The sequence below is a fragment of the Ictidomys tridecemlineatus genome, chromosome 3 (assembly GCF_052094955.1).
Source record: "Ictidomys tridecemlineatus isolate mIctTri1 chromosome 3, mIctTri1.hap1, whole genome shotgun sequence".
Taxonomy (NCBI): domain Eukaryota; kingdom Metazoa; phylum Chordata; class Mammalia; order Rodentia; family Sciuridae; genus Ictidomys; species Ictidomys tridecemlineatus.
The window spans coordinates 122,352,705-122,366,571 of NC_135479.1; the positions used below are offsets into that span (position 1 = coordinate 122,352,705).

Sequence of the window (13,867 nt, forward strand, 5' to 3'; positions counted from 1 at the left end):
GATTCCTCAGGCGGGGAGTTATTAGTATTCATCAAAGAATTTTGAATCTATGGTTTTGAAATAGCAGTAACCTTGCAAAGGAAATATCCACAGGCTAAAAAAGAGAAATTCATTGTGGAGAATGTTTCATTTGAAAGAAAACTATGGCCCTGTGAAGCTTTGAATGAACTATTTTTTTTTAACATGGAAGATAATTGAAATGACAGCAACAGAATGCATGAATTATTGTTTGAAATTATATGCAGATCACAAAGCCACTTTTGGAAGCCACTTTTCTATAGTAAATTACAAAAGATGTTAGCAGAAATTTCACAATTTGATCATAAACGTTTTCATTTAAAAGTAAATTTAGATTTGCAAGAAAGTTACTTGTATGAAGAATTAAATCCTTAAAGAAAAATTGTCCCAAAAGAATCATTAACTCCATAGATGGTAAAATTTATATTTTTGAGATAATTTATCATATGTATCCCAAAGTTGTCAGAATTTGCGAAATACTCTTAACAGCTGGAATAATGGTTACTTAAGCAGAGCAAATTTTCTTAAATTTAAAAATTATCAAAAATTATTTGTGATCTTGACTTTGCTGGGAGCACAGATGTAATTTTCAATTATATAGTTTGAAAATTGTTAAAGCTACGTGTTTTGATGTCTTACCAAAACAATTTGCAGAAAAATGTTAAAAGATTTTTATTGTGTTATATAAAATTATGAAGCCAAAATATTATGTTTTTGCTATTGATCTGTTTATGTTGTTATTCATGCATCACCATGATCCCATTATGGTACAAAATGAATAAAATTTTTAGTGCTGATTCTTTCATTATCACTATAAGATGATAGAAGAGAGATTGGTGTAGACGTTGAAGACTGAATAGAACTTGATACTAGGAAGGTTTTTCCCCACTTTTTTTTTTAATCAGTGTATGATAGTTATAGATAATGGTGGGATTTGCTGTTACATATTTGTATATGCACACGATATAACAATATGATTTGGCCAATATCACTCCCCAGAACTTCCTCTCTTCCTCCCCTGCCATAAAATATTTTTAGAAGTAAAGCTTTATATTTTAGTGCCTTGAAGTGGCACTTTCTTCCTGCTTTTTGAACAGGGGACCCATATTTTCATTTTTCACCGAAAATTATGCAGCCAACCTGCTTTGAACATTTGTTCATTTTGCACAATTTCTGCTCCTCCACGCCCCTACCCTCAGAGCCCTCACAGCCAGCCTTATTCCTCTTCCTTCCTAATCCGGAACATTTGTGATTCACTCCTGCGTTCTTGCCTGCCAGCCATTTGAGTCACAGCCTGTTATTCCACTTATAATGGCATATTTGCAATCATTTTGAACACTTACTCTTTGCTAAATCTTTTACATATAGTACCTAATTAATCGTCACAATCGCTCGGTGGGGTAGGTATTTTAGCTTAATTTTATAGACAGGGAAGCAGAGGTTTACAGTGATTAAACGTTTTCTAATGTCACAGAGCTAATTGGACTGTGAAACCTGCTAGGAAAATGGAAGGAACAGTAGATAGCAATTTCTTTGTTTCCTGAATGAGGCGTGACAGTGTTGGCTCATAAATGGTGATCTTCTGCTTCTCCCTTCTTACTCGCTCTATTTGAGATCCTCCCCCTTGCCTTCTGCGGCAGCTCCCATGCCTGGTCCTTGTCACCTAGATCCTACCAAGTCCGTATGAAATGTTTCCCACTCCTTCTATTGAACAAATGTCCTTTTATTTTCAAAGATGCAGTTCAAATATTCACCATTTAAGAAGTCTTGCCTGTCTTCCTCTTGCCACCCCAGGTAGAATCAAGCTTGTCTTCCCTGGCCCAATGTTGCACTCCCTTTCTCTTCACAGCCAGTGCAATGCTACTGAGTTTTGTTTTGTTTTGATTTTAGTCGAAGATGGACACAATACCTTTATTTTATTTATTTATACTTGGAGCTGAGGATTGAACCCAGTGCCTCACGCATGCTAGGCAAACACTCTACCACTGAGCCACAACCTCATCCCAATGTTACTGTGTTTTCAGAGTAACCTGCTGGTCTCCACAATAGGACAATTAGTCTCTCACAGATAACAACTTATCTTAATTTGCTTTCATGTTCCCAGATCTCAGTCCAGTTCATCAATGAATAAATAATGAAAAAGTAAACAAAAAAATCAACAAATGAACGGATAGTAAAAGGTACAAATATTCTCTCTTACACTGTGGTATTACCCCATTATTATTGTTAATTCTTTAATTTTACTACCACACCCACTTTTATAAATGTCATTTTTCATTTCTATCCTGCATGCTTTATATATTATATTCCATATTTACTTCACAACACTGTCATATTTCTGGTACTATTTCTTCAACACAGGGGAAAACACACAGGAGTTGGGGAAGTTACATAAATTGTCCAACATGACACAATTACTAATGGATAGGGCTATCATTTGAACTTAAATTGCTCTAACTTTTTGAGTGCTTGTGTTCTCAAAAAACATTTGTTTCCTTATATTCTTCATATATTAAAGCACTTGTCCTAAATACTACAGCTCTTTCATTGAAGACACTGTTTAATGTAACCTTTTATTCAGGAAATTGTCTGATGTTCATTGGAACTAAAGAACAATGTCTTTGTCTCCTCCTGTCACATTTGAAATTACTCTTCTAACTGTAACTACTTTCCCTACATACAAGTTTGCAACTTTATTTCCTCTGACCCAGTGTACAAGCAATGGTGGAATCTTAGCAAGGGAAAATAAGAAATGGGAAGACAGAACCCTCCTCAGTGTTTTAGCTATTCTTCAGTGAATGTCTTCATGGCAAATGGAAGTTCAGGCCAACAATGCTGGAGACCTCTCAATTATTGGTGGCTTTACAACTTTCTTACTTTCTCTGGTTCCTTCCCTACATTTTGTATTACCTTCCTCAGGAATAGGTACAGTTGACAGAAAATAGTGAAACCCTGGCCTGCTTGACTTGAGATTTCTATATATAGTAGTTGAGATTCTCAAGACAGAAATTTCAAATTTTATTTGGATGTGAATAAGGGAAAGAGCAGAGAAGGAAAGAAACAAAGTCCAGCCTTTCTCTGTCATGAAACTCAGAATTTGTAATTGAAATGACCTCTTTGGTGAATTTCTCATGAAATCCTTTTTTATGACTCTTCATTTGAATTTGATATTTGGTAGTAAATCTCTCTTTTTAAATGCTGAATTGGTTAAGTACTATGTTTAAGGAAGCTTCTCAAAGGAAAAATCATCTACAATTCTCTTAAATGTTTATGAGATACTAATAGGGTGTAGATTTGCAATTAGGGCTGTATTTTATATGAATTTAAATACAAGACTAATATTTATGTGCAGTGAGAGTAATCCCTCCTTTGGAATGGTAATTCTTTTTTTTTTTTCCACTGAGCAGCTGAGCCTCTGCAGTACCCTCCATCATTTGTCAGATTTAACAACCCAGAGTAAATAGCTCACTGAAAAGTAGCTATGGGTCCATCTTGTTGATCCCAATTTGTCAAACATTGCAGTAAAAAAGTGATAAGACTTTACCAAGGGAGTGAGATTTGTAATTTATCTGAAACTTCAGACCAAACCTAGATATAGAAATATAGATTTCTATATCTTCTAATTATAAATATACTGTCTTGCAACTACGTAGTCCCTTAGTTAAAAGTAGTTATGTTATATAACACACTAGGGTTTTCAGTCTTCTACCTTTTGGGTATATTTTTCAATGAAGATATAGTTAGAAGAATATTTTTAAATTGTTGATGCTTTTTCAAGAGTCCCAGAAAGGGTAAGATGTATTACATAAACCAAAACCAGTTTGTAGCAGAGGCAAGGCTAGCATTCAGAAATAACTGCCAACCCAATTTGCTTCACACAAAGTAAAAGAAGCAAGAATGAGGAGATGGTGATTATAGACAATCTCTACAGAATGTTGAATAGTCAGTAGATAACAATTTTGAAATTCAGCTAGGATTTGGATGTTTTCATGTGTTTACAAATAAGAAATAACTCTTAATAAGCTTATTTGACACACTTATTTTCTAATTTCAGTTATGATCATTTGTTGAATTAAATCCAGGTTTTCCTTAGCTTAGTAGACTTATGCCCTCCTATTAATAAGAAGAAAAAGTGCTTTTCTAAGCATCTCTGAATCATACCCATTATACAGTGTCCTGGTAGATGACCAGCTATCATCTGTTGAAATCCATGAATTTCACTAGGAAAGGGGAGGAAATTATTTGAAGTCCAGTGGCTAATTTTTCATAACAGGACTATAAATAGAATATGGTATCAATAAGCTTTGACAGACATTAAGTCAACTTCTTTTTATTCTAGAGACCTGCCACTCTACACACATTGTAGGGATGGGTAATGAAAGCAGGGTGATACTGAGCTTGAGAGCATCATGTTTTATAAGGCTGGTTATGCACTATTCAGAAAACATGGAAAACTGCAGTTGAATTAACATATGATGAAGCTGCTTTGGGATCTGTTTCATATACACAAATACCGTGGGTACAGTTAGATTCCGAGTCGCTTCCAACATCTATTCAATAGAGTCAATTGAACAGTAGGAGCTCGGGGACTGTTTCCTTTACTCAGTCATTTATCCAAAAACCAGAACTTAATCTGTGGACCATAGAACTTATTAAGAAATAGAGAGCACAGGAAGTAGAGACATCATGGACGAGAGTTCCTTTAAAATCATTACTCAGCATTAAAAGAAAATAAAATCATGGCATTTGCAGGTAAATGGATGGAGTTGAAGAATATAATGGAAGTAAGACAATCCCCCAAATGTTTTCTTTGATATGAGAATGCGGACTCATAATGGTGATGGAGGGAGAGCATGAGAGGAATGGAGGAACTTTAGATAAGGCAAAGGGGAGGGAGGAGGAGGTAGGAATGATAGTGGAATGAGTTAGACATCATTACCCTAAGTACATGTATGAAGATGAGAATGGTGTGAAAATTACTTTGTGTACGATCAATGACTTGAAAATTTGTGCTGGATACATGTAATATGAAATGAATTGCATTCTGCCATCGTGTATAACAAATTAGAATAGATAGATAATAAAAAAAAAAATCAGATGGCCTGCTGGGAGCAGTGGTGCACACCTGTAATCCCAATGGCTTGGGTTGAGGCAGGAGGATCTTGAGTTCAAAGCCAGCCTCAGCAATTTAGCAAGGCCTTAAGCAACTTAGCGAGACTGGGTCTCAAAATAAAATATAAAAAGGGCTAGGGATGTGGCTCAGGGGTTAAGCAGCCCAGCGTTCAATCACCCCTATCAAACAAACAAACAAATACAATCAGATAGCTTGAATCAGTAAGTTTAGGATATCTCAAAAAATATTCAGAAGCCCAGGAGTGATACTTGTGAGGAATGAACAATGAAACAACAGAAGTCCATACACTTGTGGTTGGGAGATAAATTTGTACAATATGGGTTGGTATTTTCTAGCGATGTGCATATCCTATGGCCCAGAAATTCTACTCATAGGTATCTACCCTCAAGAAACTCCTATGCATTGTATGAAAATGCATATTTAATTATGTTCATAAAAGTTTTGTAAATGGCAGTAAAAAACTGTCAAAATTCATTATCATAGATTACCCTATTAAATTATAATACACAGTAATGCTATACAATAATAAAAGTAAATAATACTCAACTATGTTTAATGACATATTTTGAGCTAAAGCAAGACGTATAAGAATATTCAGCATAAGCTTTTGTTAAAAATTAAAAATAGGGAATTAAAATAAGGAATAAATAAGCAGTTAAAAATCTATCATATTTATCAAATCAATCTTGACTTGCTTTTCTTTCTTTCTCCCTGCTGGACTTCTCAACATTTTTTCAGAAAATTATAAATCTGCTGAGTATAAATTCAGGCTATCTGATAATACATTTCCTATCATCATTATTTAGCCTGAAATGAAAAATAAATTCCAGGCCCCCCCCCAAAAAATACAGAAGATAAATAAATACACTTTGTAATAAGAAAAATTTCAATTCAACTTAGAATTTATTTTTAAAAAATTTACTTATGTTTATGTAAAAATATGGTCTTGATTTATATAAAGCAAAAATCAATAAGATTATCGAAGAGAAATTTGTAAAGATCAAGAAATAATTCCAAAGCCTCTCTCTCTGATTCATGGGACAAGGAGGCAAACATATTAATAAGGATAGAACAGATTTTAATAACAAAGTGGACTAAATTGAACAAGTGGAATTCAAGAACCTATTCATCTTTTATAAAATGAATCCATAATCTGAACCATCAGTAGTTTTTGACACATTTTAAAAGATTGAAAGAATGTAGTCTAGTAATAAAGATCTGGTCAGGAAAGCAGAAATCACACTAGATCACCTGTTTGGGTGTCAGAAAAATGAGAAAGCAAATACAGGATACCAAAGAATCATCAAGATAGTAACTGCAGGGAGTAGATACTCCCCTAGGCCAGGGAAGACTGGGGGGCTGGGCTGAAACCTGTCACCAAAGAAGAGTTGTCTGGTTGATGCTTCTGAAGGGGTCATGATGAGACTGGTTGTTAAAAACAAACAAACAAACAAACAACAACAACAACAAAAACCCTGGAGACTGGAACCAGCTACTCCTATTGGGGGTAAGCAGCTGTGGCTGAGAAGCTATGACAAAAACAGCAAGAAAATGAGGAGTGAATCTACTGACCTCGCCTTGGTGATTTCCAGTTCCCCCTCCTACAATGTCTCCCATTGGCCAAACCAAAAGTGACCTAAAAGAACAAAAGGAGGAAACGCAACACTAGAAAACAGAAGGTAAAAAGATGAGTTTGAAGCCAAGAGAAGACAGTTCTCTTTACTGACACTTGATGACAAGCAGGCGCACGTATTCTCTAACTCTGAAACAATGAAGCCTCAACTCAGTAATTGAAAGATTTTCCAGAACATGTACACGTTTGGGAGTAAATAAATATACTTTTAACATTGGAGTCATTAGTAAGCGATAGTAAAAACTGAACATATTTTAAACTGAATGATAAAAAAAGTATCTGTGCACCAAATGCATAGCTAAAGTGTTACTTAAAAGAAAAATTTGTATGATTAATTAAGTATATTAAGGTGGAATATAGGCTGAAATTGCACAAATCTCAAGAGGTTGGAAAAAGAATGTCAAAATAAATTCAGAGAATATGAGGTAAAAAATTCATAGCAGAAATTGATGGCAAAGAAAATAAACATATACTGGAAATTATTGGCAAAACTAAATATCTTTGAAGAGAATCAACATTTAGCTATTTAGTATTTGCTATTATATAAACAAATATATGTAAAGGCTTATCAAGATAGAAGATGGAAAGCATAAATAACCAACATCAGGAAAATAAGAATGACATTTCTATAGATATTGTAGATACTATAAAAATAATCAGAGTCTGTTAATAATACATATATGGCAATAAATTTTAAAATTTACAAGAAATGTTCTAGGAAAATATGAGTTAGCAAGATACATTTAAGGAGTAAAAATATATATATTTATTCTTAGAACAACTGAGCAACTGAATTAATAATCATAAAGAGTTCATACACACACACACACACACACACACACACACACACACACATAAACACACACAAAACTAAACCCAGATAACTTTATGGAAATTTCTACTCCAAATTCAAGGAACAAATAATTTCAAATGTCAACTTTTCTACTAGAGGGTAGAGCAGGAAACAGTCTGCTAGCAGATATGTCAGGGTCTCACCTGTATTTTTTTTTCAGCTGTGTGGTCATCCAGAAATGCCAGAGAATTAATACCCTACTTCCCCACCACACCTCATGTGCATAGCAGCCCTGGAACAATGACTGAATGGAACTGTGTACCAAAATAAGCCAGTTCTGCACCTGGAATTGTGTGGTCCTATTTTATATATTACATGACTTCCTAGATTACTCATGCAGAATTAAATTTCAGTTGCCATTATGGAATCTGTCATAACAACACATTCTTTATTGGCTTTTTCCTTACCTGTATAACTCCCCCATTTCTTGGCCAGATTCACTGAACGTCCCAAATAACTTTTTTTTTACATTTGAATCTGAGTCTCAGGGACTGACTTCCAGAGAATCACACAAAAGAGCTACCCATTCTTGCTATGAAACTAACAATACTTTAATTCCAAACTTTACAAGGATATCATATGAAAAGTAAAAGATCAGTCATTCCTATACATAAATGTTCAAGTGCTAAATAAAATTCAGAAACATAAATCCAGCAACATATAGAGGATAATGCAAGATGATGAAGTTATGTATTTCAGTACTGCAAGGCAGATGACATAGATAGGCATATTAATTAATGCCCTTTATTATATTAAAATTAAAAATCAGATAATAACTTATTATATTATGTAACCATCATATACAAATGCATATAATATCAAAACTATGTTATTTTTAAAATGAAAAATCAATAGTTTTACCATATCTTAGTAAACTGAGAAGAAAACAAATTCTTTGATTTAATAAAGAGTACCTATGCTTTAATAAATAAATATTCAGAATTTTCTTTTTGAAAGCAGAAAAAATAAAAAAGTTTCCACTATAATTAATGGGTTTTGTCATTTTATTGGAGAACCTAAGCAGTGCAGTGCAGAAAAAAAAATCCTATAACCTATAGTTATAAGCCATAATATTTGGAGGGAAGCACCAAAAGTTTAATTTTAAATTTACTTGAATTTATCTAGAGATTCATTGCAATTCCAAGTAAATACTCAAGTTTGGTTACTTTAACTTGATCAACTAAAATATAAATTAATAAATAAATATGGATAGAAAGAGAGACCAGAAATAGGTAAACTATTCTTAAAGAACAAGTCAGAAAAACTTTCCTACTGGATGTAAAAACTTGTTCTTCAAAACGATTATAAGATAAGGATAACCAGATATACCTGACAAGTGTTATAGTGATACAAGAGACTCACACACGTATGCACACTTCATATTTCACATAGATAGTTCCACACCTCACAAGAGCAATGAAGATTGTTCATTAAAAAAAAACTCCAACTGAGCCTTGACCTCACACCATATACATAAATCAATTCTAGCTGAATGAAAGACCAAAATGTGACCAGCAAAAGTACAGAGGTTTTAGAAAATACAGGAGGAATATCTTCATTCCTTTTGAGTATCAAGTATTTCTTAAATTAGACATAAAACTAACCATATAAGTCGGGGGAGGGAAAGAACACATAGGAGAGAAGGAGGAGGGTGGGAGGGAGAAGGAAGAGGAGTCGAAGAAGACAGAGGGAAGGAAGGAAAGAAAGAAAGGAAATTTGAAAAGTGAATGACCCTTGGAGTGTTTACAAATTTTAATGCTACAAAAGGTCTGGAAGTCTTCTTTTCTCCTATTAGAATAATTCCCTCTGCCTTTGTTTGCTAGAGAAAATTAAAAGTATAAATGACACAAAGAAACGCTTTCAATGTGAACACTGAATTGCCTAAATTTTTAAGAAGGAAGGTCGGCCTGCACACGGTGGTATGTAGTTCTAGTCAACTGAGACTGCTTTAAGAATCTCTGTGATTTAAGGTGAGCAGATCTATGGCCAATCTGGTGGTGCAAGGCACAATGTTTGCACGAGGACTGAGGGGGAAATGTGTTGACCAGGAGGAAAACTGGGAGGGTGCCCTGGCGGGCTTAGGCACTGACCCTTCCTATAACCTATAGTGGCAGTCATTCCTGAGCATGTCCCTGCTCAAGCTCCAGCTCTGCCACATGCAGGTAGAGCACAATCTCTATACCTGGCTCCTCATCACCTCAGTGGTGCAGATCCAAGAGATGAGCTGGAATGGTGCAGGGCCAGCAGCAGCACTCCAGAGTGCAGGCTGGGTGCTGCTCAACTGCCTGGTGTGCACAGAGATCCTGTGTGGCACAGTGAGGGGGCCTGAACAGGGAGGGCCTGCTCCTGATCTGGGAGATGGCCCCTAATAAGGTCATTTCCAAATTTTCCAATTGGCTCAGTCTAAGTGCCAAGAAACCTTCAGAGCATCCTTAGGGAAAAAGGCAAACCTCAGGAAAAGAGAGGAAGCTTTCAGAAGTCTCTGGATCAGATAGTCGAGGCCTTAGAGAACAAAATGTCAGCACTGTGGAGGAGCTGTTCTCAGATGTGGACCATTCCTACTGTGACCTAGACAGTGCTGACAGGAATGATGGGCAGCTCTAAGCCAGGCCTCTTCAGGATGAGAGTCAGGCTTTCTGGATCCAGGTGCAAGTATGACCTGGCCAATCCAGACCAGGGGTAGAGATCTTGGTGAAGACCTGAGAGGAGGCTCCCCGTGGGCCATGGGAAAAGCCACATGCCCCAGAGAGCTGATCTGATGTACTGTGAGCCACATAGAAAAGCAGGGCACTCAGTCCTGGAGAGTCCCCACCACGGCAGCCTACATCCTAGCCCTGTTGGGTGGTCTCTGGATTCAGAGACTATCTCTTGAATCTAGGACAGATTGTCATTGGCAAGGGCTCAGATGCCAGGCCTGTGCCTCTTTCTTGAGGAGGGCAGGACAGAGGTCCTCACTGGGAGCTGAGAGCTCTCTGAAGGGACTGGTTGACATTCCACAGCTGTGCCCTGGCTGTAGCTCCTGTGCAAGATGGCAAGCCACAAGCCGCATTCAACCTCATTTAAATCTAGATAGGTGAAGGTTTAAAACACAGTCTTACATGTTTGTGGCCATATTTTGTCTTAAGATATGTTTCTTAAACTTTTTATACTTTATTTCTTTGGAGTTTCCGCAGCTATTTTTTTTAAGTCTAATTTTTGTATATACATTCTCTGATGCTACATTAGAAACTTGTATAACCTGAACGATAGCAGTTGATGTGTTTACTTAAAGGTTTAAATGTGTTTTTTTTTTTTTCAGTGAGCTCCACTACACTCTGAGGCAGCAGTGTAAGGGTATTGTTTTCTACTTCAGCTGGATGCAGAACCCTTCTGTCATGTTCTGGGTTACGACAAAACAACTATGCAAGCTACTGCACTCTCTGCTAGGTCTGCTTTGTAGACTCTATCTTTTTTAGAATTCTGTGTAAATGACAAAGGGTTTTATTTATGCCTACTTATACATAAATGCCACCAAAGGGGAGGGTCAAGTATCTGTGCAGAAATCACAGGTACTCTTTGATTTTTAGATACTGTGGAGTATTAGGCGGTGCCTTCCTTCGGGTGGTGTTCCAGGAGGACACCCTCTGTCTGGTTTCCAGCATGGCCTTACAGCGCGCATACAGATGGAGGCTGTTGTGTGCCAGGCACATGCATGTTTGGAAAGGATGGGTGTCTTATGCTGTTGGGATGGAAATGCTTACATTTGCTCCATTAAATCGGTGCTAAAGCAGAATTTTAAGATTAAATTTAAATGTAGAATGAAAGAACTCTGACTCCATATAGTTTATGTCCCCTTGATCCTAAGGGTCACATGATGTGCTGCCCCAGGGAGGGAGCTGGTGTGGCCCCTGCACCCAGCTCCTGGGTTGCCTGCATCTGCAGATCCTTGTTCCTTTCCATGCAAGGGTTTCCTTGTGCCTCTCTGACTTCAATCTCTAAGCCTAAAATGTCTATTGTTTTCCTTTGTGTATATGACTATTCTTTAGAGTCCTTGTAACTGAAAGTCAATTTATTATCAACTATTAATTCTCTTGAATTAGAGTTTTCTTTTAAGTATTTCTGACTTATCCTTTCTTCAGGTAGAGTATCTTGAGAATATGTAATATCATTTAAGAATAATTCAAGAACAATTTTCCTTTATAAAAAAATAATAGAGGACATAGAAAGTTGAAGTAAAAGAGTCAGATATGCCTTTAATTTATATCAGAGCATCATTTATTTCCTATGTAGATTTCCAAAAGTTATATAAGAACATTCAATAATAAGAAATTTGCTTTGCTTAAAAAATGACCAATTTTAACCTACAAAATCTAATCCTTAAGGTGTGCATGGCTAAGCTTTGGTAATCACCCAGACTTGTCTAAACTACCCCTTACAATAGAGAAGATTTTGCCTGTTGAATGACTTTGTCCAATAAGGACAATTGTCTCTCAGAATATACAGAAAAACAAACACCTTCCTTTCTACAGAGAATTGCCTAAGAAATCGACGGTCTCTATTGTCTTTGATGACTCTGAGGTTCAGGAGGCCACTACTTATTCCACTTTGTCTGCAGATTTGTCTTGGAAAGACATCTAAAGAAATTCTAATTCCTCTTCTTGCATATGACCTTACCTGTTTCCTGAGATGAAGAGTGAGGTATAATAAGCAGTAGGAATGTGGCCAAATGCTTATTATTTTTCTGGAACCGTAGAATATATTTAAAAGTCATCTCCATGTACTTCCTGAAGCAAATCAGCTTGAAAAAAATAAATTGATTTTTAATTCTAAAAAATGTACTATTTGTTCCTACTATTCTCTTGGGACTTCTAAAAAAGTTTGCCTTCTGTTTTGGTGTGTCTTTTTCTCATATACCTCTTATTCATCCATTTCCATTATACAGACCATTTGGAAGACCACCACCATGAAGGTTAAAATAAAGAAAGATAAGAAGAACATGAAGGTTAAAATAATAATCAAGGTATAAAATCATGGCAGAGGTGTACAGAGTCAAATTTGAGAGGCAGATTGTTTTACATTGGGCAAGAAGGGGTTGTTCTTAAGCAGTAATTAAGAATCTAGAATATAATGTGTAAATCAGAACAAGGTAGGTGGATTAATCATCCATGGAGACTGAGGAAAAGGAAAAATTATAGAAGTAAATAGTTGTACTGCTCATCCCAGACACCTAGGCACCACCATTTCCTTGAGTTGGCATACCTATGTCAGGGAAAAACTTGCTTAGCAAGAAACCATTAGATGTTTAAAGTGGCTTCATATTTAACTTGCCTCCAGTACAGATAGACTGGTATAGATATATGGATCTCTTCACAGCTGAATTTCCAACAAATAATAAATGATTTGGCCTCCTGCCTGTACCAACATCAAGTTTCCGAGCTGCATTGCTGACAGCTCTTAACCAAATACATTTTCCCCAGTGGTAGGTTTGCCAGACACAGCAAATAAAATATAGAATGTCTGGTTAAATTTGAATTTCAGACAAGCAATGAACAACTTGGAGCACAGTTATAAAAATATTAACCATTTTTTTTTTATCAGAAGTTCAAATTTAACTGGGCTTCCTGTATTTGCCTGGTCATCTAACCTAGTCAAGACTCGTGTGAGTGGCCAATTTGCCTAACTCAGAAAATGTGGTTTGGCATTTATGTCAGTGTGAGTTAATATTTGAGGGAGAAGTAAAGTCATGTACTTTATAGATTTTAAGATTCCTTCCCACCCAATATCAATTAGAGCTGCAGAGTGAGTATATGAGCGTTCTGGTACCCATGGATGACTACCGCATGGTGATCATCATGAGAATTAAACCCTAGGATGTCCAATCTACTCGTATTACCTGTTCAATGCCTCTCCTACTGCACTTCCAGTTCACGTTTCTTTGCTGTAATTGTATTGTCTCTTGATTTGTACCTTAAATGCTGTCTCCAATAACACTTTCAGTTATTTCATTTGCTTCTTGAGTGTTATAGTCAGTTTTTTTTATTGATATAACTAAAGGGACCAACCAAAATAATTGTAGAGGAGGAAAAGTTTATTTGTGGGTTCATGATTTCAGAGGTCTTAGTCCACAGTAAGCTGACTCCATTCTGAGTCAGCTCTAGTTAAGGCTAGTTAAGGCTGAACATCATGGTGGGAGAGGGAGGCAGAGGGAAGCAGCACACATCATGGTGATTAGGAAGCAGAGAGAGAGAGA

At 36.2% G+C, this 13,867-nt stretch overlaps 1 pseudogene; it reads left to right on the forward strand.

Annotated features, from left to right (window-relative positions):
* Window positions 1-9,647: 9,647 nt before the first annotated feature.
* Window positions 9,648-10,321, forward strand: LOC110598660 (cell division cycle-associated protein 4-like; annotated as a pseudogene).
* The last annotated feature ends 3,546 nt before the right edge of the window (window positions 10,322-13,867 follow it).